A 26,951-nucleotide genomic window follows, 5' to 3' on the forward strand; every position below is an offset into this window, starting at 1 on the left:
ATTACGACAAAAAATTTAATACAATCCTAATTATGCCTTTTTGACCAAAATTAGGCATTCGGAAGTTATTAGATGAAGCGCGTGCGCACATTTGATTCAATGCGGCCCGATTCGAAATTTATTGTCAAATGTGACGTTTCTTAAAAAAACGTCACTTTAAGCACTGACACATCTAATCCATGTCGTTTCTAGATCTATTAATTGACGTATTTTAAAGTTCGGATCGGGCAGATGGAGTTCATTATACATTATCGTCAGTAACTTCTTTATTATCTGCTATATCAATCGTTGTATCATGGACTCGTAGAATTTACGAGTGATTAAAAGAGTATACTAGTGATTTTTTTTTCAGACATTTCAGACACATGATCGACGTATAAATGTCGGCGGCCGATCGTAAGATCAGGCATATCGTAATGTTCATGTGTATTGTTTTCAGTTTTGAGGATAGTCACATTAAACCAATATATAGGTAAGATAGGTTCGTTAGGTTGCTTCAGATGCCCGAAGGGCAAACTGCCCAGCAATAGGAGCTCCGCGTAGCGGGGCTCCGTCGACTCAGAGAACGAGTCAAATATTTTGAAGATGCCTAGGAATTTCACGATATGCCTGATCTTACGATCGGCCGCCGACATAAATACGACATATAAATTTCTAAAATATTATTGACAATTTCACATTTGTTAAAAGAATGTCAAAACAATAGGCATGTTTCCTGCATGTAATTAATAGTACATTATTGTCGAGGCTCGGAAGTAGCTACTTGCAGGCTGAGGATTCGTTTTAAACGGACGACCTTGGGAGTCCGTTTAATTGAATCCGAAGCCAGCAAGTAGCCTTCCAGCCGAGTCATATATAGTGCTTTTCTCAAAAATGGTGCAAGAAATATAAATATCATAGAAATATTTTACAAAAACAACATTCTTACGTATATATTTTCACAGAACAAAGCCCTTGCCGCCTTTTTATTTTTTTTTTATAAAAAAATAGAAGTGTATTTTTCTGCCGAAAATACGCCAACCTATTTGAGACAGCTAAATAGTCGCGGTACTAATCATCTGTTTGGCTGTTTAATGGGCCTGTGCCTTCATTTGATATGGCCATTTCAACTTTTAAAAAGTTTGGAACTCGACAAATAATGGAATTTGTATGCAACATTGCAGTCCTAAAATCGAGACTGCAATGTTTTTAACTTTTTAATTTTTGACTGACCATAAACTCCGCGCTTCGCGACCTATTTTTTAGATGGCAAAGTCGACTTTGCCGTCCATTTTTGAGAAAAATAAATTATTTCACACCATGCACGAAATAAAGCACCAGACAATTTTTAGAAAAACAACAGTTAATCTTAAATAGCACAATAAAATAGTTACCTATTACAATGCCACTTATGGTTTTAATACGTACCTATACAATTAGAATTTATTTTATGAAAGTACTGTAAACATTACAATTCCTTTTTGAATGGCATTTAAAGTTGTGTGGCAGAACCGAAACTCTATGATTACTGAGCTAATTCGAGTTATCGCCTGATAAATTCGCAATATTCCTCCGCAAATTTTAAATATTCGTAACCTCCACTTTCCCCATTATTCATATCACAGATATCCATAATAATCGAAATAAGGGGTTTTCGCCACAGACAATACATAATAAGTAGAATAGAAACCATCGAGGCGATAATTTGCAACCAATCTTGTGCCTTGGATAGTTCGATCGGACTGCCGGCCTAGCCAAGGTTACAATCGCTATCGCTTCGACAACGAAAAGCATTATATCTCTCTATCACGCTTCCATATTGGTGCGACAGTGACAGTTGTGTTTCGATCGCTACGGAGCGTAAGCGATCGGCATCTTGGCTACGCGGCCTGTTACGAAATATAACGGAGTTTCTAATTGAATCAATTTTGCACTAACTGTGATTTGTTTTGTTGTAATTTCTGTGAGTGGCGATTGTATCAATTTAAGTAACATTTTAACGCCTTAATTGAGAAAATCGGCAACGCAAAACTACCTACCCAACCCAAGTAAGCACGGTCCAAAATCTTTCTACTTGTAGTTTTTACGAAAGTGGCAGCCATCTGACCTTCCGACCCAGAGAGGAAACTAGGCTTTATTGGAATTTATTGGGAATCCGGTTTCCTTGCAATTCCTTCAATGAAAAGCTACTGGTAAATGCAGAAATGATATTTTGTAATCCTACATAAGTTCCGAAAAACTCATTGGTATGAGCCGGGGTTTGAACCCGCGACTCCGATTGAAACTCACGCGCTCTTACCACTAGGCCACCAGAACTTCTACGAATTCTTCGAACCGATTCTGAGGGCCTACCGCGAACCACGTTCGACGTGTTGCCTCTCTGTCGCACTTGTAAATTCGTACGTAAGTGTGACAGGGAGGCAACACGTCGAACGTGGTTCGCGGTAAGCCCTCTGAGGGCCTGCTGCCAACAACTAATAATCGAAAATCATCGTCTGCCTCTATATCAGTGGTTCCCAAAGTTGACTGGGATCTGAGTGTCTGACCCACCTAATAAAAATTGCCAATTCAGGACTCATCTCTCGGGCGTCTTATAAAAAGGGGGCAAAATATGAATGGGAAGGTTTAGATTCCCTACTTTCCCTAGTAGTTTCAATGCCCACTCAGTATTTGCTCCTGACCCACCAATGGGTCGCGACCCATATTTTGGGAAATGCTGCTCTATATCCTTCTTGCAAATTTGAGTGATACAGAGGCAGATAACGTTTTACGATTTCTCGATATTGAAGGTAGGCCCTCTGGGCTACAACCGCAAAAATCGAAGTTCGCAAATTGCGGGCGTTTTTCTCTGTCACTCTAATTGTAATTACGCCTTCATTAGAGTAAAAGAGAAAGATCCCCGCAATTTGCGAATTTCGGTTTTCGCGTTAGCCCCACTGGTGCGATTCTGAGCAAGCAAACGCCAAAACATCTTAATAAAAAATAAAATAAACACAACACACTCACTATTTTAATCTACATGTAACCTATTAATTTTCTTAAGATTACGGTATTAATTAAGTATCTGACATTAACATTTCTCAGAAACAAATACACGACTTTTAAATCGGAACTAAACGATGTAAATATTTTGATTACAAATTATAATTAACTTAACCCAGATCCATATAAAGCGCAAATAATAACAAAATCCAATCGCACGCATAATATTTATGTAACACAATTTGTAAATTGTGTAATACTCGGTAATACCAACCACATAAAGATAACCACAAACTATGAAAACGTCATTTATTTGGTTACGCCGAAATATATACCGATCTTGCACTGTAACATGATATTACACCGTTGGATAATGTACCTTAAAGCTTAGATAATAAGGTCGTTGGATTATTATCGGGTACAGTATCCGGTCATTACGAAACGGTCGAAAGGAAAAAAGAGTAAAAAAGTGGAGTCGGTAACATGATTATAGTGTGACGTCACAATGAATCAATCGGCGAAATTGTCGCTTTGATTAGTTCCACTTGACGCGTTCGATTTTTAAAGTTTGTAAACTTTGACTTGAAAACATTCGTGACGGGGATATCAAGCCTGGTTAGTAGAGGTCAGTGTCACAATAGTATAAGCAAATTTAGGGCTTCTATAGACGTTGCAACAAACGGCATGCAATTTTAGATAATTGCTGGCTAAGTAGGAGTGAAGAATTCAATCCATCGACCAATGCCGCAATGTAATGCATTAATCTCATTATACATCGAGGAAATAGACAAACATACAGGGGCGGCAACAACAACCCCGCAACAGTAAGTAATGCAGCTGCAGATGACAGCTTGCACTGCGTGGGCTATCAAAACGCTGCAGACTTTTCTTGGTCTAACTCTACGTACGTGAGAAAGAAATGAATGATTTATCTTGGACATAAATAAAACGATTATATTATTATGGTACCTATACTATCGGCACCAGCGGTGGGAATCATACAGGCCAATTCGAATTTTAGTTATTCGATCTGTTTCCGATTACTGATCTGTCAGTGTAAATTTCTTCAACCAAAAATAACACTGACATATCAGTATCATATCGGAAACAGACCTAATAACTAAAACTTGAATTGGCCTGATAAGACTATACCGACGACAATAATGTTTCAACTGGGTAGACTGTGTTTTTGATCCAAATTGGATTCGCGCCACTTTCCCGTGCTCAATTCGTTATAAAAGACTTGATGTTGTAATTGTAAACAATCATTCAGAGCCACTGTTCCATAAACATTTTAATTAAAAATAAAAATAAACAATACAAATGGCCTTCAGGTTCTGAGATCTACAAGGTGTAACAAAATAGTGGGAATCTGGGCATATTCGGTATCGTTTTGATTAGGAAAATTAGTCGAAAAACATTTTTGACGCGATTTTTTTTTCTATGAAGTCGGAAGACGTTGGCCAGCCCTCCATACAAAGGCCAAAATTTTACGGGTCAAAATTTTTTTCTTCTATTTTTTCCTAATAACACGATACTGAATATGCCCCAACAGGGACCCCAACTATTTTTGTTACACCATGTAGGTATAACGATAACAAAACTGCAGGCTTATAAGAAAATAATTAACAGTTTATAAACAAATAACCATAATTCACACTCGGCATTAAAACAATGCTGTTCCCCATAGTTTCTCATGTTTTGCTCCAGCCATCCGCCCACACTGTTAACTGAACGTAGGTGGACCTTATACCTTTTGTAATAAGGTCCATGTGTAGCAGTGTTGCTGTTTGTACGTCAATCGATCATTTCCCTGCTCTCGGAATGATGGAAAGGTTACCTTTGTCTGTTGATTATTCCGGGTTTTTACCAATCTGTGATAGTAACACTGTGGAAGTGATTGATTTATTCACTCTCCAATGCTTTCATTGAAAGGCCATGGTGCGATCTTAAGTCCAAATGGCATGATAGCGTTTTCAAAATTCTTAATCAGAGTAAATTAAATCTTAGAATGTTTTGTCGTGATCTCAACATACCAATTTCAATCTTAGACTCAAGCTTAAATTAAATTTATTTGACTTTAGTAGGAAACCCATCATCTATTTACTTGTGATACAGACTATGACTAAGTACATAATTTGAAACGGATTCTATAATTCAAATTTACACATGAGATACCAAGCGGTCATATTTTTTTAGAGATAATGTCATACATAGGTACTCAAACTCAAACTCAAAATATACTTTATTCATGTAGGCCTAGCAACAAGCTCTTATGAACTATGTAATGCAGATTGATTTTTATCCAAATTAAGGATGACACACGTTCAACCAGGCCGCGTCCGGGCCGGAGCTTGCGTCTCCGTTAAGCTCTACATTTCTATACGTCTTTTGGCATTTTGTATGATTCAAAACCCTACTTGTCTCAAGTACCATTACGACCATAGATATTCCACTCTCACTGGCCTTCTCGCCGACCTTGGGATGGTCCTCGATTATGCTGTCACGCACACGCGTGCCCGTCATGGCGGAAACTATCGGTTACGCTCTGTACAGTTCAGCACACGGAGCTTAAATGTTATTAAATTTGTACTCTAGTTAGTAGTGTACCTGCGGTCAGTAATGGAATGTTACCCTAACGCAAAATTGCAGTTTTTAATATATTGCATCCATCGCACATTTTTCGCGGCGGCGCCATATCTTTCGTTTCCTTCTGATTTCCTGGTTTTACGTTCTCCCAATATATAACATCGATGCTCGGTGAAAAAAAAAACTCCTTAAGTAGGTACGTGTTGCTACTGTCGTGTAGCTTGTGTCCAGCAAAGGCTCAATCAACAGCTTCCTGAATTTTAAAAAAGGGTCATATGTAGAGAAAACATAAAACTAAGAACACAGGTTCATATGGAAACGTTTACACTGCGAGCAACTGTCAAGACGACAAATTGGTATCCGCCTCTCTCTCGAACATAGTTGTGAAGAACACAACAGGTTTTAGAGATACTTGCGAGCGGCTTGGTCTCCTAGCCATATATATTTGCCTATGTTTTGGTCGACAAGAGACCAAGTCGCCGGCGACTATAGTCGACAGCGCGTTACGGCTAATGGTAACATTCCATTTCTAACCGCAGCTGCACTACTGATACTGAACGCGTCGCTGTCATTGTCAATTTCCATAGTAAAATGAACAGTATTGCAGCTGTCTTTGGAAATGGACTGTCACCTTAAGTGACGTGTGTCTAAACTTGCGTGCACAACAGTACCGGCAACAATTCTGTCAAGTTAGTGGAACCGTTTAGTTTCGGCCAAGGTTGTTTCGGATTATCGACTTTTACTTTTATGCACGTACGGCGATGAAAGTCGCACTTTCCGCGTCGGGATCCAGAGCGATGCGCGTGCTCATCGCGAGTGTAAGGAGGGCTGCGCGGGAGTGGGATGATTAGAGAGCGTAGTGTTTGTTTTTCGTGCGTAAAACGGAAAACAAAAGGTGCGCTAGAAAAATACCCGAAAGTTATCAACTACCGTAAAACCCCTAATATATTCCAATATTTCCCAACTATGGGCCAAAACTAACTCGAATATCTTAATTTATTTGATTGAACCAATTCTGAGGCCATTAATATTTTGACAAATGAGAGAACAAACGTGATACTTAATTACGTGCTATGAAATGGATAACAGTCTAAAAGCAAGAACATACTGATGCTCTATCGTTCACAATTGACCCGAAACAGCTGTCAAAGTCCCTTCAATGCGGTCCCGAAACCGCATCACCGGTTAAGAATGACTCACGTTAGACCGGGCCGTGTCCGGGCCGGAGTTTCTGGCGCTAATTTTTCTACCCGCCGGACACGGCACGGTCTAACGTGAGTCAAAGCGCTTATCAAGCTCCTCGAACGCCTTAGCGCTGTCTAGGAACCAACTGCGCAACTTGGTAAGGGTGCTTACTGGGCATTGCGGCCTAATGGAGAACAAAAACAATAAAAAGTTAGGTCGATATAAAGAGAAGTCACTAGGACAATTCAAGATTGCAATGAAAATTCCGGTCTCTGATCATTAAACTTTATTGGATCATGGGATGACAAACAATTGGCAATAACTTTAGTGGCCATGCGCATGCGCCGCCGCGAGCTAAGGGAACAGTTTCTACGGCGATTATATCTAAAGGTCGGTTTATTTACTCGAGAGCAGGATCATGGGAGAAAAAATACAGCAATTGGGGATATTATACACAAACCGGATCTTTTTCAAGTGAATATTAAACTAAATTTAATGAAATATCAGAAAAACTTTCAAAATAAAAACATTAGTCCAAAGCAGCATGTATGTTTCCTTACCTCTAAAAGAAATTTTGGTTACGGTGATATAAATCAAAAGCATCAAGGAAATGAAATATGCAGACAAATATTCCTGTGTAAATACCTACACTTATACGAAGATACAGTAAGTATCACAATTAGCGGATGAAACAACGCTCCTGCAAAAGTATTTGCCATCTATCTAAAGTTGGCGGTTTCTTTAGTATCACAGTCTAATTGTGCTTCATAGATACATGCTTAGAGAATGGTAGATAAGATACCTACTTTTGACTCGTAGTCTGATCCTGATACTGTATTTACTGTTTTGCTCGCGAATTTCTGAGTAGAATTGTGACCTCGATTCCGTGATAAGAACTAACCTATAACTTTCCCCGAGACTCAAAAATTTTTGGCAGTGCAGGCATCGAAGGCACAGACCCATCGACATTGAGACACAATTGAAAATTGTGTAAAAATAGTTTAAACGGCTATTAAATTAATCAAAGTAAATATTTTAGGCATAAACAAAAGTATTAAATAATAAACGTCGGTATTTTAAAAGTAAAACTCGTTTATACCTTGATTTTAATCAAATATTTTACCTACATAATTTAAAAAAAAGTTATAGCTTTTTTCACAATCCATAACTCCCGCGGGAACAATATAGGCCTTTGTCCTTCAGTACACCTGCATGAAATAAGGTATTTTTCGAGCAAATGTGATTAAAATAATATTATATCTGTCTATCTATAATAGGGATCCCAGTCTTACGTAGTAAATATGCAAGCAGTAATTCAAAGTAATCATTAATCACATCGTAGAAAAAGTGATTACAGATTACATCTACGAGAAAACAGCACCGGATGACGAATATCGATTGCGATTAGCTTAATTACGTATAGCATTACAGTTCGTTGGCATTTACCCGATACGGCGGAAAGCTATTTTCATTTCCTACTTGCAGCCCTACACCGCTTTCTCTGGGGTCGCCAGATGACACGATTACTTGTCTCAATCCGCTAGTTAGTGTAAACACGGCTTTATTGTATTTGCGGGTTACGTCATAGGTTAGTTTGAGCAGTATTGTTCAAAGAATGAGCTACCGCTGAATGAGAGAATTGGACTGTTTAAACGATATTTAGGTACATACATAATAATTGAAGGGATGTTTACAAAAACAACATAACTGACTACACTGGTTAACACCTGAAACGATCAATGTTCTTAAAAAGTGTCAACCGCTCTAATAAAGCAGTTATGTTGTTTTTGTAAACATCCCTTCAATTATTATAAATTGTATGGAAATTACATCTATCATCCTACCCACATCCCATCAACGTAAAAAACATCACACAGAAACAAATTTTTTTAAACACGTTTTCAAAACTATGACGATAATTTCAAAGTAATTTACCATTTAACACATCGTCCTATCATGCCTTAAATACTTCCGCACCATTCTTTCATTAAACTTAAGATGATTTCTTGATCTAAAAATACCAGTGTACAGTGCAATAAAATAAAATGACTCTCATTTTCGGCATAGCACGCGCCAGATTGGAAACCGAGTATGACCGTGGTTGCGTAATGAACATTACGTGGCTGGATGGACTTGTAAAAAGTTCATTTTCCAAACAAAGTTTTTGCTTGTAATAGTAAATAATGTGTGTGAGTTAAAACTTAATTACTTAACAACAGTGGTATTTGGGCCTAAGTACTTAATGCTGGTGAATAAAAATTTGGGCCTATTTAATGCTGGATTAAAAATTTTGAATTAAATATTGTGATAACACCTGTAAACCAACCCCTTTTTATAGCAAACTAAATTGATTGATTGATTGAAAACTTAAAGTGAATATTTATCTTTAAAGTACCTATTGGTAAAATACACCCACACCATAATTGGTTTGGTTGAAGCGAAAAAATTTTTCAGTTTCCATTGTAAGTTTTTAGGGTTCCGGACCTCAAAAGGTAAAAACGGAACCCTTATAGGATCACTCGTGCGTCTGTCTGTCCGTCTGTCACAGCCTATTTTCTCGGAAACTAAGTGGACCAATTAAGTTGTTTTCAAATGTATGTCGGTCACCCTCTTCAATTATTAAGAATTAAATATAGACAGCGATTTGGTAGAGTAAGTAAAGTACCACTGTTTTTAAGCCAGGCAATGTTTGGCATAGTTAGGCAATGTTGAAGCAGTTGACGGTAATTATAAACAGATTTTATGATCCCAACAAATAAACAAAGATAATAAATGCAGTTAAATATTGACTATTGGCCACCGGAACCGGACACAAACATAAAGCACGTGGTCAGCAGCAACTGCACCGGTTGCGCAACGAGAAACTACTTATAGGCGCACGCGCAGGAATGCCGCCATTTTAATCTTAATGTCAGTTTGTTGACAAGACAGACGTTATCTATTGGCTTTGTACATTTAATTATGGCGCCGCCGGTTATGAGATCCAATTTATATTGTTTGCCCGTTTTTTCACGTTGTTTCTGGATACCCAAACGTGCCAAAAAATTGGGGATATTTTTTTTTCTTGATTGGTCAGCTATCTCTGCGGCTGGCTGTACATATTAGCATTTATACAAGAATTAAAAAAAGTGAATGATAAGCTACATTTGGGTTCGATTTTCATCATTTCATATAATCACGGGGGTTCCTCCATGCGAATGCAAACCGTTTTAATTGTACTTGAAGAACGTTTCTCATTAAAGAATTTAACCTGTTACGAAGTGACATAGACATCACAATGCAACTAATACATCACAAAGGGGGTTCCTCCATGCGAATGCAAATCGACTTGACAGTTCTCGAAGATTGATTTTTAGGGTTCCGTACCCAAAGGGTAAAACGGGACCCTATTACTAAGACTTCGCTGTCCGTCGGTCCGTCCGTCCGTCCGTCCGTCTGTCCGTCTGTCTGTCACCAGGCTGTATCTCACGAACCGTGATAGCTAGACAGTTGAAATTTTCACAGATGATGTATTTCTGTTGCCGCTATAACAACAAATACTAAAAACAGAATAAAATAAAGATTTAAATGGGGCTCCCAGACAACAAACGTGATTTTTTACCAAAGTTAAGCAACGTCGGGAGTGGTCAGTAGGTACTTGGATGGGTGACCGTTTTTTTTTGCTTTTTTTTGTTTTTGTTTTTTTTGCATTATGGTACGGAACCCTTCGTGCGCGAGTCCGACTCGCACTTGCCCGGTTTTTCTGAATGAACCTAGTCTATTACGATGAATGACATAAACATCACAGCACAAGCTATCCATCACGCATTCAATCAAGCGTCCAGAGAAAGTCGGGAGCCGCGACCCGGTGCCATTCGTTAAACTCGGACCTACGTGTCAACTGCGAATACTGCGATCAATTACGTAAACATTACTTGCTGCCGTATTCGAACTTCAAGATATTCACAAGAGACGACACGTACTAGATCCATTCTAGATACGTTATAGTTTAGATATCAACCAGTTCTCTTTTGCAGCGCAATTCGGGCAACTAATGTCACTTTTACGTTAGATAGAGTAAGATATCTATTAGATGTGAATTGGATCTCTAAGTCATATCCTGTGGAAATCATCAAAGAGTATCTCGAGAATCTTTTTTTTTTTTTTTTTATTATGCATGGGTTTACTCATGGCCACAGACTAGCCGAGGCGTAGACGATATTAAACATATCGTTATCGTATATTAGTGATGTCTAAAAGATATCTAATAGATGTCTATTTCAAAATCCGAACCGGGCCGCTAGTTGAAGTTATTTGAATTGTACAATGTAATCTTACCACTGTTGTTCATTTATCAGTTTAAGAATCACATGAACCTAGCCATACATTAAACCGGAGTTTTGAAGTACTTAGCATGGAGTTTGACATGTATATTTAACTAACAATAAGTAACACATGAGGGAGGTAGGGGACCATTAGGCAAATGGGCAGTCGGAAGGCTCGGGCAGTAATAAATCCTTATTTACAAGAAAGTGCCCAAGCCTCCCGACTGCCCAATTGTCCCCTACCTCCCCTACCGCCATGATTATTTATTCATATATATGGTACAAAAACAAGTCAAAAAACAATAAATAAAAATAACTTAAAATTAAACTAAATACAAACTATTCTAAAATAAAATAAAACTAATCTAAACTAAACTAAATCTAAAAAAGGCCCCTGTGGCAAGGTCCCCAAGATGCTGGCTGCGTTACCCCGCTGAACTGCCAGACTAAAGCGTTGAGCGAGGTAACTGCCAGCTCTCGGGTCCCCAGTTGCGTCCCTGAGTCCCTCCCCTACCTAAGTATATTCGATATTAGTTTTCGCTACTAAAAATTGTAATGTACCTACCTAGGTACCAAAAAATTTTAGTGAGTAGAAGTTTAACATACAAAACGTCTAGTAAAACTACAAGTTATCGTACTATCGTTAAATAATGTATGAAAATTGTCTCATGATTTTTCGTAGCATCTGTCATTCCACATTGTTTTATTTTTGCTTGGCGTTTGTCGATGTATGATTCTCATCTTGGCTAGGCCCCCAAGTTTTGTATCTATCACCAAAATTGATTTAGGTGTATCGTAAAAACAGATGGGAGGGCTTATCGTCCAATCTTTATTAGTGGAAGCTGTATCGCATTACAATCAAGATGTTCTGGATACCTTGCCGATTAAGTGCAATTTAATCTTAACTCAAGAAGCGTTATAGCTGAATGAGGAAAATATTCGAGAAATTCGGTACCTACACCTACCCTTTTAAAAATAAAGTACCTTCGACGTGAGAAGGTATTTCCTGAAAGGACAAAAATATTTTCGCAAATTGGATGAGCTCAAGAAACGTATCATGTTTTTTTATTAATTCTTAGTAACAGTCGCGTCTGCCTGGCGGTTTTTGTCACCATACGATAATTGATTTATACCGGGTGTGGCCTGTAATATGAGCAAAAAATTAAACCGTAGGCTCTACTCCTCATACTGACCAACATTTGTACAGCGACTTTTAAAAATAACTTGTGGTTTGATTTTTAATACACTTTAAAATTATTTCTAAGACGCAATGTATTGCGAATTTTGTTATGTTTAAGGCGTGACAAGCAACGTCAAGATAATGGCGTGGCGATGGCGTCCATTGAAGATAATATTTATTTTGTATGAAAAATAGGGAATCTAAATACTTCATAATTTTTAAGTTGTTGAACAAAAGTGTCACCGTTTGAGGAGTACAATCTATGTTTTAATTATTTGCTCGTGTTACAGGCCACACCCGGTATACGTCAAATACTATGAAGTTGTTTACTGAAAGAATTGAGGAAAATGAATTTTTGACGAATAGGTACCTAATAACTTTTCTTACTTGAAATTTCGTCACAGATCTCTATTCCCAAACTGTTAGGTATTTTATTTGTCAAAATTCTAGCCCACTACTTCTAGCCTTATATATTTTACAATGTTCAATGGAGGACGATAATGCAAATGTACCTAAGTTGCAGAATATTTGTAAAAAAAAATTAAAACTTTGACTTAAGAAAAAAGTTTCCATTTTTGCAATGGAAAATTTCGCTCTCCATATTTTTCCAAGTCAATCTGACTCCATCTAGTCTAAGGAAGTCGCATGGTACGTTGACGGCTCAACGGTCTCCGCCTGAAAAAATGTCTATCCCTTTCAGCAGCTAATATTAGCCAATTATTATTATCTTTATTTATCTTTCTTCTTAGGCTAGGTCATTTATAATATGAATATAAAAGTAAAATATAAAAACACTTACAAAACAATAAAAAATACATATAAACACATTATAAAAAACCTAACCTAGGGTGCCGCCGGCAGCGGGGCAGGGCCCAAGCTGCCGGTGGTCAGGGCCGCAGAGTGAGGAACCGACGTACTATACGTAGCCAATTATTATTATTAGGGGTGTTGCGGGCCTTTGAGTGCCCCGTCGACTAAGCAGTGATCTGTGGCCTTTTAAAGTTCATTACTGATGCCCGTTGAATCCAGGAAGTTCCAGATTCTTTGGGCCGTACTGTTCGGCCGTAAAAATTTTAGCCGATGGACTCCATTATCATGCCCAATCTCACGGAACCCCAAATCGGAGATATCCAGGTCGAAGTATTCAATGTTATCGCGGACGGAAGTGCCGTTCAGCCTAATTGCCGATGAGGAGATTACATACCTTCTGATAAGGAATCTTTTTAGTAAAGTAGCCGCGAAGCTCGCAGAGGGAAAAGATGGCACTCTGATTGACACTCACCGAAGCTTTAAAGTGTTTAAAGCAATCTTTTGCAGGTACAGATGAGCAAGTTACGAAAGTTGGATGAAGTCTAGGAAATTTCTCAAGTTTCCATTTTGGAAATGGAAAATTACTTCCCTGTCGCAAAAAAACGTGATTTTTCGGAAACCGTTCAATGTGGAAAATTTCGCTAACTTTCGGGAGATGGCATACCGGCGTACATCGGTAAAGGATGACACGCTAGACCGGTGGCCTATTTTATAAAGCTACAAGTTACAATTTACAAGCGGAAGTCTCGTTCTAACACATAGGGTTAGAAAGAGACTTCCGCTTGTAAATCGTAACTTGTAGCTTTATAAAATAGGCCACGGGCCGGCGCCAGGCTGGAGCTTCCGGCGCTTCGTTTTTTATGGAAAGCACCACGTGATCACTGATTAGCCGTAATATTTAAATAAAAAAAAAACCGGCCAAGTGCGAATCGGACTCGCGTTTATAGGGTTCCGTACATAAGTCCGACTCTCGCTTGACTGCACATTTCTAATAGGTTTTCCTGTCATCTATAGGTAAAGAACTATTTTATGTATTTTTTTCAATTTTTTAGACCCAGTAGTTGCGGAAATAAAGTGGGGGGAAAGGTCATTTTGTGGCTATATTCTTAAATAACTTCGAACCTATGTATTTTAAAATTATAAAAAAACATGTCCATCTTTGGGTCACTCATTTACATATGTGTACCAAATTTCAACTCAATTGGTCCAGTAGTTTCCGAGAAAATAGGCTGTGGCAGACGGACAGACAGACGCACGAGTGATCCTATAAGGGTTCCGTATTTTCCCTTTGAGGTACGGAACCCTAAAAATGACGCTGATCACCTTCTACCGTACCATACCACAGCACCGTACCGTTATTTCACTAGGTACCGATAATAGAAGGAACGGGCAATTACAGCACAATTGGTACCTACTATTTATTTTTTAATTAATGGTGCATGAAAGTTTAGTATTGTCTTTTGCATAATTAAAAACCGTCCTAATCATTCTCACAAGTTCCTTTTGAAGTTTACTGACATGTCAATAGCACAAAACTAGACAAATTACGAATCTAAACATCAATAGCGTACGGAGAGTAAAAACAAAAGATCCAAACAACTGTCAAAAGATTAAAATAAAGCTTTTATGAAAGCTTTAAGCACTGTCCTTTGAAAAGGCATTTCACATTGTACGATTCGCTTTCATTCCATTCAGGGTACCGGTATGAATTCTATCTCAAACTGTTGGTAAAGAATTTACGTGGTGATTTTTTTTTAGTTTAAGGACTGCGTTTTTAGACCAAAACTAGTTAATATATTATATTCTTAGTTACTTAGGTACTTACCGTATATACAAATTAAGTTTCATGAAAAAATTCAATCTTCAAATACCTACTAATTAATTGTTCAGAATCTTAAACGATATTCAGAAACGTATTTAAAATACTTAGGTACTTATGAATATTCTAAAATACATACATACTTACTAATTTAAGGTTGGTTTCTTGTTATACTTTTCTGAAGATCAGCCTACTTATTTAACTAGCAAAACTAACCCTTTAACCATTTGACATTCCTTTCTAGTCATTCGATTTCGAACCGTAGATATTCTTATAGTAGAGGCACGTAGAGGTGCGTTTTTGTTTTAAGTATGATGGCAAGTATTATGTTGCCGCTACGGACTAAAGGGAGCAATCCGAAGCGGTTCATATTAGATCTCGATAAAGATAATCCAGAACTCGCTCTTGACTTGACCTTTTATGAATAAAAAACAAATAACAGAGCCGTAAAGATGCGTTTAGTTACGTACCATAGCCCACACTTTTAACTGTGCATCGGTGGTCCTTATGCCTTTTGTAATAAGGTACATTGCTGTTTGTACATTGTGATCAAAATGGAGCCGACGTGATCTTCTGATTCATTTCTAATTCAAGGGGCGCATTGTTATGTAAGTAGTCACTATAGTCATGTCATTGCTCATTGTGAAAAGGAACAAAAATAAAAGCACTCTTTGACCTTACAATTATGTAATAAATCGGATAAAAGTACCACTGTTATAAAAGTTTGACAATACTACTATCAAGCCAATTCGAACGTACTCTGACAACAGAGCGCTATCTAAATGAGGTCTTAGTTATCCTACATTTCTCGTATCGTACTTTTCCGTACATGTATTGGCACTTGTGCACTAAAAGTCATTCCAAGTTCATAGTTATTATCCAATTAAACCGACCATCAATAGACCTTAAGGCACGTAACAAGCACGTTACGTGCGCTGGCGCCAATCGTGCATATCATTCGTTATACATACTTCCGGTAGCCATATTTGATTTCCATACCTGATCCGTTCTCCTCATTACGCATCAAATAATTTATTAATAAAAATTAAAAAAACCAATACAATGAATTTAATTTGATAAAATATATCTACGAACCACCGCTAGTAAACTTGCTTTCAAATAAAAAATTGCATCCAAATTGGTTTACCTGTTTAAGAGCTGGTGCCACAGACCGACACACAAACATGGCGGTCAAACTTAAAATACTCGCATGCCTCTTTTTTTTGCGTCAGAGGTTACAGTCCGTTTTTTTAGCATTAGAAAGAACTTCGCAGAAGTAAGCTTGTGGTTCCAACCCCGGCACTTTTAGCGGTAATAATTTGAAGTAAATTATATGTATTGACCATGCTACATTAGATAATTGAATAATTATTAACAATTAAAGAGCCTGATAAAAACTGCACGCTTGCTTCTTTGGAATTCTTTCTAATGCTAAAAAAAACGAACTATAATAAAGAAAGACATCAACGCGCCTTTGACTCTAGTTCGGGAAAAATATATGGCATCGCATTGAAGCTACTAGACGTAACGACCGCGGCGAATCTGCCACAGAAGAAGATGTGTTTTGTGTGACAAGTCATTACATTTACCAAAACGTCCACTATGTTGTCAGCAATGACCTTTTATTTATGTAGACGTGTGACGTTCATAGTTGACAAAACTAAAATTTGATCCAACGATTTTGACAACTTGACAGGTTGGCGTCACCCATACGACTAACTAAATATAGGTTCCGGAACCTATATTTAATGGCTCACGATCGTGCGCCTGGTACCATATCTACCTCAATTTACTTACATCTATGGTTGTCAGTTATATTGTTGTCAGAGTGGTCGTGGTCATCATATCAGGGCCGGTGGCAAGCTTCACAAACCGTCGCTATTCTTTTCTTCTTGTACATTCATAGAGTGGTCCATTGAGTGCATTTTTGACTAGGTCTGACCAACGCATTGGTGACTTACCGCGCCTAGTGATTTGGACTTTTCCTTGCAGTAGAAGTCGTTCCGCAGATGTATCGTCTCGACGTGTAATATGTCCAAAGAAAGTGAGAATGAGACACGGGATAATCTTGAATAAACGTTAAAAAATTTTTTCGTTGTCTTGTTTTTCCCCACTCTATCACGCTTGTATTTTCGTTTATAAATGAAATAAATAAAAAATGAATGCTAAAATTGCATGTCTTTCAAGCTGTAGATCACAATTCCCTTGGGAAAAATTTATAACTATATTTCCTCCCATACAAAGAGCTCCACTCCGTCACATTTTTTGGGGCCAAAAAACAAGACAACGAAAAAAATTCTGACCCAAACTGTCTGTCCATTTTGTTGAGGCTTTTTAACCCCCAGTTGCATCAATAGTTTTATAATTTAAACCACTAGGCCAGTGCATCTCATAATTCTTCTTGATTACACCTTTTCCAAATAACCTTAATGGCCTAAGTCCACTTTTGGGCTCAGTAATCGGTACAATCCGTCATGTGACGCAACGTCCGACGTCCGACCCAAACTAGTTAAGTCATAGTTGACCGCTAACCACATATGTACGTCTGATGTGCTGTGACGCAATGGCGTGTGGTACAATTGGGTGAACTTTTGAACTAGTATTGTGTGAGAGAGGATATGAGAAAGAAAGGACTGAGTGCTGAGGTGACGAAAGACAGAGGAGAATGGAAGACAAAAAAATGTTGTGCCGACCTCACATAACGTGGGACTGGCAGGGAAAAGAAAAAGATTTTAGTTTAATGGTAACATTCCATTTCTAACTGCAGCTGCACTACTAGTACTGAACGCGTCGCTGTTATTGTCAATTTCCATAGTAAAACGAACAGTAATGCAGCTGTCGTTGGAAATGGGCTGTCACCTTAAAACAACCGTACTTCCATCCCAGCGTTACTTTCACCTTAAAGGCCGGCAACGTACTTACAACCCCTCTGGTGTTGTGTCCATGGACGCTTACCATCAGGCAAATCGTCTGCTCGTTTACCACCTATATATCGTAAAAAAATCTAAAGTCGTTATGTAATAAATGTAATTATGTATGTCTTAAGTTAAATTAACAGTTAAATTATTACCTATAAAACAGATTTGTGGGAATAATAAATTTTATGTATTTTGACGACCGGTCTGGCCTAGTGGGTGGTGACCCTGCCTGCGAAGCCGATGGTCCTGGGTTCGAATCCCAGTAAGGGCATTTATTTGTATGATGATACAGATATTTGTTCCTGAGTCATGGGTGTTTTCTATGTATTTAAGTATGTATTTGTATATTATATATATCGTTGTCTGAGTACCCACAACACAAGCCTTCTTGAGCTTACTGTGGGACTTAGTCAATCTGTGTAAGAATGTCCTAAAATATTTATTTATTTATTATTTTATTTATGTAAACTTGTTTATGTTTAGGTTAATTACGTGAACTTTTTTAATGTGTAGTCGCGGGTAGAAGGCGAGAATATTGACTCGCATCGCATGCATAATGGATCCGGTTCGAAGGACCAATTTCACGTGCGATATAATTAAATATCTAAGAATTGGTTTTTTTTATCTATTTTGTATGTTCCAAAGTTTTTTAGATACGCAAGCAGGATCTTAGTAGGGTAACACATTATAGAAAAAGTTCACTTTTGGGGACAATAGGTACAATAAAAGCTAATAATTCTGGTACATGTATGTGCCATTTTTCTTATTTGAGTGTCAAGTACTGAAAAAAATAGCTTTAAATTCCCTTAACTTTACATTTAGAGGAAAGACGCGAACGATTTACTTGACCTATACTGAAAAATGTGTATTAGAGAATATATTTCCGCTTCCGCCTATGATTTAGCAGCTAAAGCCCCCGTTGCAGTGAAAATGCATTCCGTCGCGTGCAAGCCTCTCGCTAGTTGCGCAAGCGCTACTTTTCATTTCCACCACGTGCTGTCATAGATCGAGTTCTGTGCGCTGTTATAGTTCAGGTCTTAAGTCATGTCTAGTCTTCGTAGACTACCCGTGGACCTGTGATAACTTCTAATAACGTCGTAATAGTTATTTGTTTTACAAGGGGGCAAAGTTGTTATTTAACCGCTCGTGCTATTGATACCCGAGCAAGCGAAAGCTTCCCAAATTGAACCATGAGCGTAGCGAGTGGTTCGAAAATGGAATCTTGAGCGTTGCGAGGGTTTCAAAGCACGAGGGTTAAACAAAAGTTGCCCCCGAGTGAAACACAAAATTTTTCACCACACCAACCCAAAATCAAATCCAAATGAATGTTATTAAATATTTATCATCCAAAATCATCATTTAAAAGTCAATTTTATCAGCAAACATAAGAAAACAAATCAAAATTTGCATTTGATTACTTTGCCTCACATGTGAATAAAATGCAACTTTGCTCAGTTTTTGTAGAGCAAAGTAAGCCCGAGCTGGTGTGATGAAAAATAACTAAACTGTCCCATAGCCGTATAGGCGGCGCTTCAATTAATCCACAAAACCATTGATAACGTCTGACTTGTCAACAACCGGTAATCAAGAATAAAATGGCGGTAGAGTTAGACCAAGAAAAGCCTGCAGCGATTTTGATAGCCCACGCAGTGCAACTCTTATTTGTACGTCATAATTTCATAGAAGTTGCACTGCGTGGACTATCAAAATCGCTGCAGACTTTTCTTGGTCTAACTCTACTTATTTCTGCGCGCGCGTCTATTTTGTTAACCGATTCTGTTACTGTCTGGTTACTGTTGACTACGAGCTTTGTGTTTGTGTCTAGTTGACAGTGACAGTCGGCTCGATTCGGAAAATGAATTTGATTTCTACTAGACTTCAACAAGTTACGATATAGATAATTTAAAGATATTTGTAAGATAGATTTAGATAGGCTGCTATTTAACTGATCACCAGATTTAATAAAATTTAAAATACCAAAAAAATTTACTTTACCACCCTAAAATAATGAATGATCACCAAAATTATAACACCATTTTAATGTGAAATGATTACCAATTTTATTACATTTTACTATCCTATTAAAGGAAATGACACCAAACTAATCATTATTAACCCAAAAATTGTAAATGATTACCAAATTTCAAACCCCATTTTAATGTCAATTGATAACCAAATTTTCACATCGTGATATCCTATTAAATAAAATGACACCAAAATAATCATTGTAAACCCAAAAATAGTAAATGACGACCAAAATTAGAACTCCATTTTAATGTAAAATTATAACCAAATTTTTAAATCTTGATATCCTATTAAAGCAAATGACTCCAAAATAATCATTGTAAACCCGAATATAGTAAATGACCACCAAAATTGTAACCACAATTGTTTCTGTATGGGTCACAGATCAAACCTAACCTAACCCACTTTTCTAGTAGAATCTTTTTTATGTAAGGGTCGCAGTTCAAACCTAACCTAACCCACTTTTCTAGTAGCATTTCGTTTCTGTATGGGTCGCAGTTCAAACCTAACCTAACTCACTTTTCTAGTAGCATTTCGTTTCTGTAAGGGTCACAGTTCAAACCTAACCTAACCCACTTTTCTAGTAGCATTTCGTTTCTGTAAGGGTCGCAGTTCAAACCTAACCTAACCCACTTTTCTAGTAGCATTTCTTTTCTGTAAGGGTCGCAGTTTAAACCTAACCTAACCCACTTTTATAGTAGCAATTCATTTCTGTAAGGGTCGCAGTGCTAACCTAGCCCACTTAACTGATAGCAGTACAAACCTAACCTACTTTTCTAGTAGCATTTCAGTATGCTCCTAGAAAAGTAGGTTAGGTTAGATAGGTATATATATGGTGCGGGGTACGGAGGGTTGAGCGGGAGGGGCTAATAATTTTGGCAGCATTTTACTTTATTTGGTAATATGTATACATTTTTTGGTAATCATAGTGTTTATTTAGGTGAAAATATCGCATTAATTTGGTCTTCAACATTTGGTGATCATTAATGATTTTTGGTAATCATTCAATATATTTGGTATTCGAATACAATTTGAAGTGCACTCGTAATTAAAACGGTGGTACTTTTGTAATTTTAGGCCTTATTTTTTTGGTGTTCAGTAATTTTTTTTGGTAAGCATGATTTTTTTATTTAGGGTACCAAAGTATTTTTTGGTGGTCATTATATTTGTAGCCATTTGGATATATCAATTTTGACGTTTCCGCGATTCTGGAGGTCCTCTTGAACGATTTCGACACGTTATGACTTAGATATCCAAGTCACATCTAGTCGATATCTAATGTAGATCCAGTTGATCTCTAGATCTTGTGATTATCTCGAAATCCGAATAGGCCTGAGTGCCCATGTTAAGGCCACAGCAGCAGTAATGTCGAAATAGCAATGCTGCTGCAGTTGCCACTGAAATATCACCTTAACTTCGATCACAGAGCGTGCATTCCATCGCTCTTGCATGGGCTCGCTCGCTCCCGATTCGGCAACCGCATTAGGTGAACGACCCAGTGCAATTGCACTGTAACCTCTTGAAAATAGAGCGGCTGAGTTCAAATATTTGTGAACACCTTGTTGTAGCTATTCCTCATTATTATTATTTATTTTATTTACAAGAACGGTTTTGGCATCTTTTACATTTGTAAATTAGCAACAATTAATTACCTACTATACAGCACTAAGGTAGTCAATATAAATAGACAGTTACATAATTTAGGTACCGTAAAACGGGGTGAGTAGGTTTCGCGGGGAGAGTTGGGTTATGAATGGGGAGAGAAGGTTTGAGAGGGGGGTGAGAAGGGATTTTAAGGCTACTGCTACAAAAATAATGTATTCCAATTTAAAATGGGGCTATAGTAATACGCATAATAAAAAAAATCGATCCAACATTCTTCCAAAATCACCTTTGTATGAAAAACCCTCGCACCCTAAATACGAGGCACTACGGGGTGAGGTGGGTTTTCCTCTTTATCGTCATAGTTATGAAATGGAACTACCCAAAATAAAATACAAACGTCCGAACCACTTATTACATACACCATTCAGTTTTCACATGTAAAAATAAAATTTTATCGAGGTTTGAAAGTCAAATTTCACCCAACTCACCCCATTTTACGGTATACCTATGTGTAAACACACAATACACACCTTATTCTCACCGTCTCGCAGTAAGTGTCAGCATTTGGTCGCAAGTTTGGATCAACTGTCAGTGAAAAATATTTCCATCCCAGCCCGTTCATTAGCGAGATGATCGTGTCGCATAGCATGCTGCATATGATGCATGATCATACAAAAAGCCCCAATGGCAAGAAAGCGTCAAATCGAATGCGGTGGCGGAGCGACGACCTCATCTGTAATAGCAAGCTTTCACTCTTACATAATGGGATAGATGGGAATGAACTAGTGCGGCCTGGGAACGTGGTTAAATTCCTTCTTCTTCTTCTTCAAAACTTGCCTTCGAAGTTTTGATGTTTCAAAATCAAAATGACAAAACAAAATCGTTTGGGAAAATCGATCTATGAGTCGTCGTGTGAACATGTTTGCATTGTAACCCTTAAAAACCGGCTAAGTCTGAGTCGGGACGCGCACCGACGGTTTCGTACTTTTTAGTATTTGTTGTTATAGCGTCAAAAAAATATATCAACTGTGAAAATTTGAACTGTCTATCACGGTTCATGAGATATGTATAGCCTGGTGACAAACTAGACGGACGGACAGACAGACGTGGAGTCTTAGTAATAGGGTTCCGTTTTCTTAGGGTTAGGTTCCGTTTTCTTTCGTTAGGGTTCCTTTGGGTGCCACTTTTTTAATTGACACCAATGTTAATTAAGTCTAATGCAATTACGTCTAATCATTACATGATTACTCGTAGCGTAGGTAATTGAAAATTGAAATTAGTAATTACATTAATTTTGAATTAGCGTAATTGCATTCAGATCACGATCACGTCAGATACTTATACGAAAAACGTGGGAATTGTTTGACAGCGATACCTATGTACGAAAAATAGTAAGGGGGAATTTCAGGAAGCCGGTGCGAGGCACAGCATAGCTTTATTTCAATATACTGAAACTTTAATTTGCCTACATTATTAAAATTTGAATCTGTCGCTCAATTCACTGCGGCTACTCAGTGATCATATTGAACAAGAGCAAACATAACATAAGCATGCGAAATGTTACAGTATGCCTCGTAACAAGGATATTGAAATGCGAGCAAATTTGTACAAACACTTTCCGCGCTGTCCACAAATGACGTAACAGACGCATTCCCATAGCGGTCAGAGCTATCGACAGCCAACCTACAACTGGAGCTTTGGTTTCATTAAAAAGCTAAATATTATAACGTAAACGTACTAGTGCTCGACATGCTAATGTCCAATAGATGACACCTGCTGTCACCTCTATTGACAATAACTTAAGTTTCAAGATGATATGTACTGGGACCGCGTCGAGCACCAGTACGTTTACCTTATTTAATGTCAAGTTGTTTATATATTTGTGCTGAATTTCGAAAACTACGACAAATAAAGTCACAAAATGCCTAAATGTCAAATTATTTCCTTCTTAAAATAAAGAATAAATCCGAATAAAGTTTAAAAATAATACATATAAAGCTACTCTATTTTTATGAAATGGAGATGAATGCGGATTAAATTTTTTGAGAACTACATTTTCTAAATGTCAACCTTCGCTGTAATATGGCTTCTCCAACCTTTTCAGCATATTCCAAAATTAACGCAAAACCCACTCCTTCGCAATTCGCGTTCAAAATGATTAGAATTTGAATTCGGAACTTTGTCGCTGAACACCTGTAGATTTTATTATCTTATCTGATTGCTTTCCCTTGGAGACATATCGACCAATAGGGATCTTTTGTGCAATTACCCCCTAGAAAAGATCTGTCAACTACTCAAGCGCCGTCAACTTCGCGAGAGACACCCTGTAGATACGAACCTCGAGGTCTTATTGCGTTGGTTTGTCCGTAAAACATCGCTTGCGCATTCAATGAGAATACACAACCTGCTTTGTATGCAGGGAGCGACGTGTGAAATGACATGTATTATTCAAGCGCACAAATCACACAATACGCAATAGGCGTAATAGGAAACGAGGCGTATTCAAAATATTCAAATTGTGTTCTACTTAAAAAGTTTAACAGCTATATTAGACTTTGAGTCGTCGCAATAAGGTTCACGATTAGGCAGTTCACTGCGGTAACAACTGTACCTTTTTAGGGTTCCGTACCCAAAGGGTAAAACGGGACCCATTACTAAGACTTCGCTGTCCGTCCGTCCGTCCGTCCGTCCGTCTGTCACCAGGCTGTATCTCACGAACCGTGATAGCTAGACAGTTGAAATTTTCACAGATGATGTATTTTTGTTGCCGCTATAACAACAAATACTAAAAACAGAATAAAATAAAGATTTAAATGGGGCTCCCATACAACAAACGTGATTTTTGACCAAAGTTAGCAACGTCGGGAGTGGTCAGTACTTGGATGGCTGACCGTTTTTTTTTTGCTTTTTTTTTTGCATTATGTTACGGAACCCTTCATGCGCGAGTCCGACTCGCACTTGCCCGGTTTTTTTAGACAACTTTACATTAGGTATTCACCAATTTAAGATATGTGACACTTACTATACCTATAGGTACCTTTTCTTCTAAACTTCCTGCTTAGCACAGCTTAACTGTGGAAACTGTCGCCCGCGGTCCGCGGCATTTCCGGACAGATACGACTTTCACACCTGTAAGAAAAGACGGTACTCTCGTCTTAAAGGCCGGCAACGCACCGCACTCGCAACCCCTCTGGTGTTGCAGGTGTCCATGGGCGATGGCGTGACTTGACGTATACGCGTTTGCGTTAGGTCTCATTCTGAATTGGGATTTTGAGTTTCCAAAACGTCCCGCTTGGTGCGCTGTTCAAAATCCCATGCTAAAATGAGACTTAACGCAAACGCGTAGGTACGTCCGTCACGTGATCAAATGGAATTTACCTACATATACTAGGGGTTCAAGTCAAATTAGGTACGAAAAATATCAACAATTGCAAAAAGTGATGACATGTATTATGCTGATTGCTGTTAACCCAAGCATTCTAGTCAACATCATCATCGTCGGCATTAGAAAAGCTCAGGCCAATTCTGAAGTCAAAGATATCATATAAGCATAGTTTCTACTGTTAAAACAAATCCTTTTGCTATTATGTATACCTACATGTTTAAGTCGTATTCAAGTGGTGTGTAAATAAAATACTTAGCAGGAAAGTGAAATGAGTTGAGTTTGCTTTAATCTCAAACATACCTCAATAAGTGGACGTATGGAAAATAGAGGAAGCTGTAATTATTATAAGTGTATGTACGTATATGTAAACGCTTCATTGTGCACAATCATAACCCAATAAATGCAATATAGACAAGTCTTATCCATATAAGGCATTCCAGATTTCAACTTTTTTATTTAGATTTTGGAACCTGTCAAAATCAGATATCGTAACTTTTACAGCATTTTTGGTGCAGCGGAGTGATGTTAACGAAATTGGTATAGATAATTCCAACTGAAATGGTAAATTAAGGTTGATATTATCGTAATTAATGCTAATTAATCATTAGGGTTGAAATTGTTTATACCTATTCCGTTAACACCACTCCGCTGCACCAATAATGCTGTAAAAGTTACGATATCTGGTCATAATGTGTGTACAAAGCAAAAAAGAAATCTTGTAAAAAATGCAAAAAGATGACAAAATCGATAAGGATTCTTATTATGCCTACACAAGAGGTTAAATTAGACCTCAAATAAAACGAAGCCACTAAATATCGATTGCTTTACCACTAATACAAGGTTTTATTGTTTACAGAATAAGGCATTTACATACAGGGTGTGTCTGACCATGGGGCTTTAAATCCAGGGCACGATTCTACTCGCTAAACTGAGCTACTTTTATTATGGCACCAACCCCGAAATCCCGAAAAAAATTTTCACCGTTTCATACATTTTGGCTGATTAGATGTCGACGTTTTCTATGGAAAAGCCAAAAATTTTCCCCGATTTTAGGGTTGGCCCCATAGTAAAAGTAGCTCAGTTTAGCGAGTAAAATCAAGCCCTGGATTTAAAGCCCCATGGTCAGACACAGACTGTATATAGATTTATTTCCTATAAGGACTGTATCGTTTATTATAAATACAACTTTACTTAGCCGTTTTTTCTGGTATTATATTTTTATTAAAAAATTACACATATAGTTTAATTAGTGCTTTAATAATAAGTAACATTTCGTCCTGGGAGATCACGTAAAGCATATGGTTTGGACAATATTTACCCAATCCTCCCGAGTAACTACAACGATTTTGGACAAATACTACAAGAAAATTTACGGTTTGCGGACAAGACGAGATATTACACAAAAAAAATCGTACTATGTAAACAGCAATTACATATGATTCGTAAAGCGAAACATCTGGGCATAGTCTAATCATTTCTTTTAGTTGGAAAAAAAGTTTTGGATCTGTGCTTGGTGGCCTTTTAGAGAATATGGCTTGTTACTTACGACAACCCCGACTTTGGTATACAATATAACCATCATGGAGCGTTTCTATCGACCTGTTCTAGCCATGGTTCAACGCCATGAATGTCCGTTAGGCTTTGGATTTCGGTAGATTCTTTTAGCTGTTTCCCTCATTTCGCTGGCGTCAGAAATTGACGGGAATCCAAAATGTTGCATAAAAAGTCGTTTTCATGTAAAGATAAAAATTCACCACATTTATTCTGTGGATGTTCAATTGAGCAATCATGAAAAGGACACTTAGATGGCATATTTTGGCAGCATATTAACCTTTTGTTTCTTTAAATCGTACCAAGGAATCGGTGAAATAGTCTCAAATTAAGCTCGATAGGCTTGTCCAAATTACAATTGCTAGACGGTATTAAAATCATCATAAAGTCCCTAAAATAAAATAAATGTAAAACCTTCTTATATCAGATATGGCTTAAAAATACCCCCAGAGTATACCTTAAGAACATAGTAATACAAAATAATACACACGTCAACAGTTAGACCAGGTTTTATTTGTATTTATAATAAACGATACAGTCCTTATTGCTGTTAAACCATAGCTAATAGGTAATTAATATCCACAAAGACTATTTATTACATAAGTACGTTTTATAGTGT

At 37.7% G+C, this 26,951-nt stretch overlaps 2 protein-coding genes across 2 annotated transcripts in view; one reads left to right on the plus strand and one right to left on the minus strand.

The window, feature by feature from the left end:
- Window positions 1–26,951, minus strand: part of LOC134674253 (scavenger receptor class B member 1-like) — a 254,420-nt gene that overhangs the window by 159,968 nt on the left and 67,501 nt on the right. The gene's annotated exons all lie outside the window — the stretch shown is intronic.
- The window catches only part of LOC134673486 (uncharacterized), a 37,323-nt gene that overhangs the window by 1,317 nt on the left and 9,055 nt on the right, over window positions 1–26,951 (plus strand). The gene's annotated exons all lie outside the window — the stretch shown is intronic.

This window comes from Cydia fagiglandana, chromosome 2 (assembly GCF_963556715.1).
Source record: "Cydia fagiglandana chromosome 2, ilCydFagi1.1, whole genome shotgun sequence".
Taxonomy (NCBI): domain Eukaryota; kingdom Metazoa; phylum Arthropoda; class Insecta; order Lepidoptera; family Tortricidae; genus Cydia; species Cydia fagiglandana.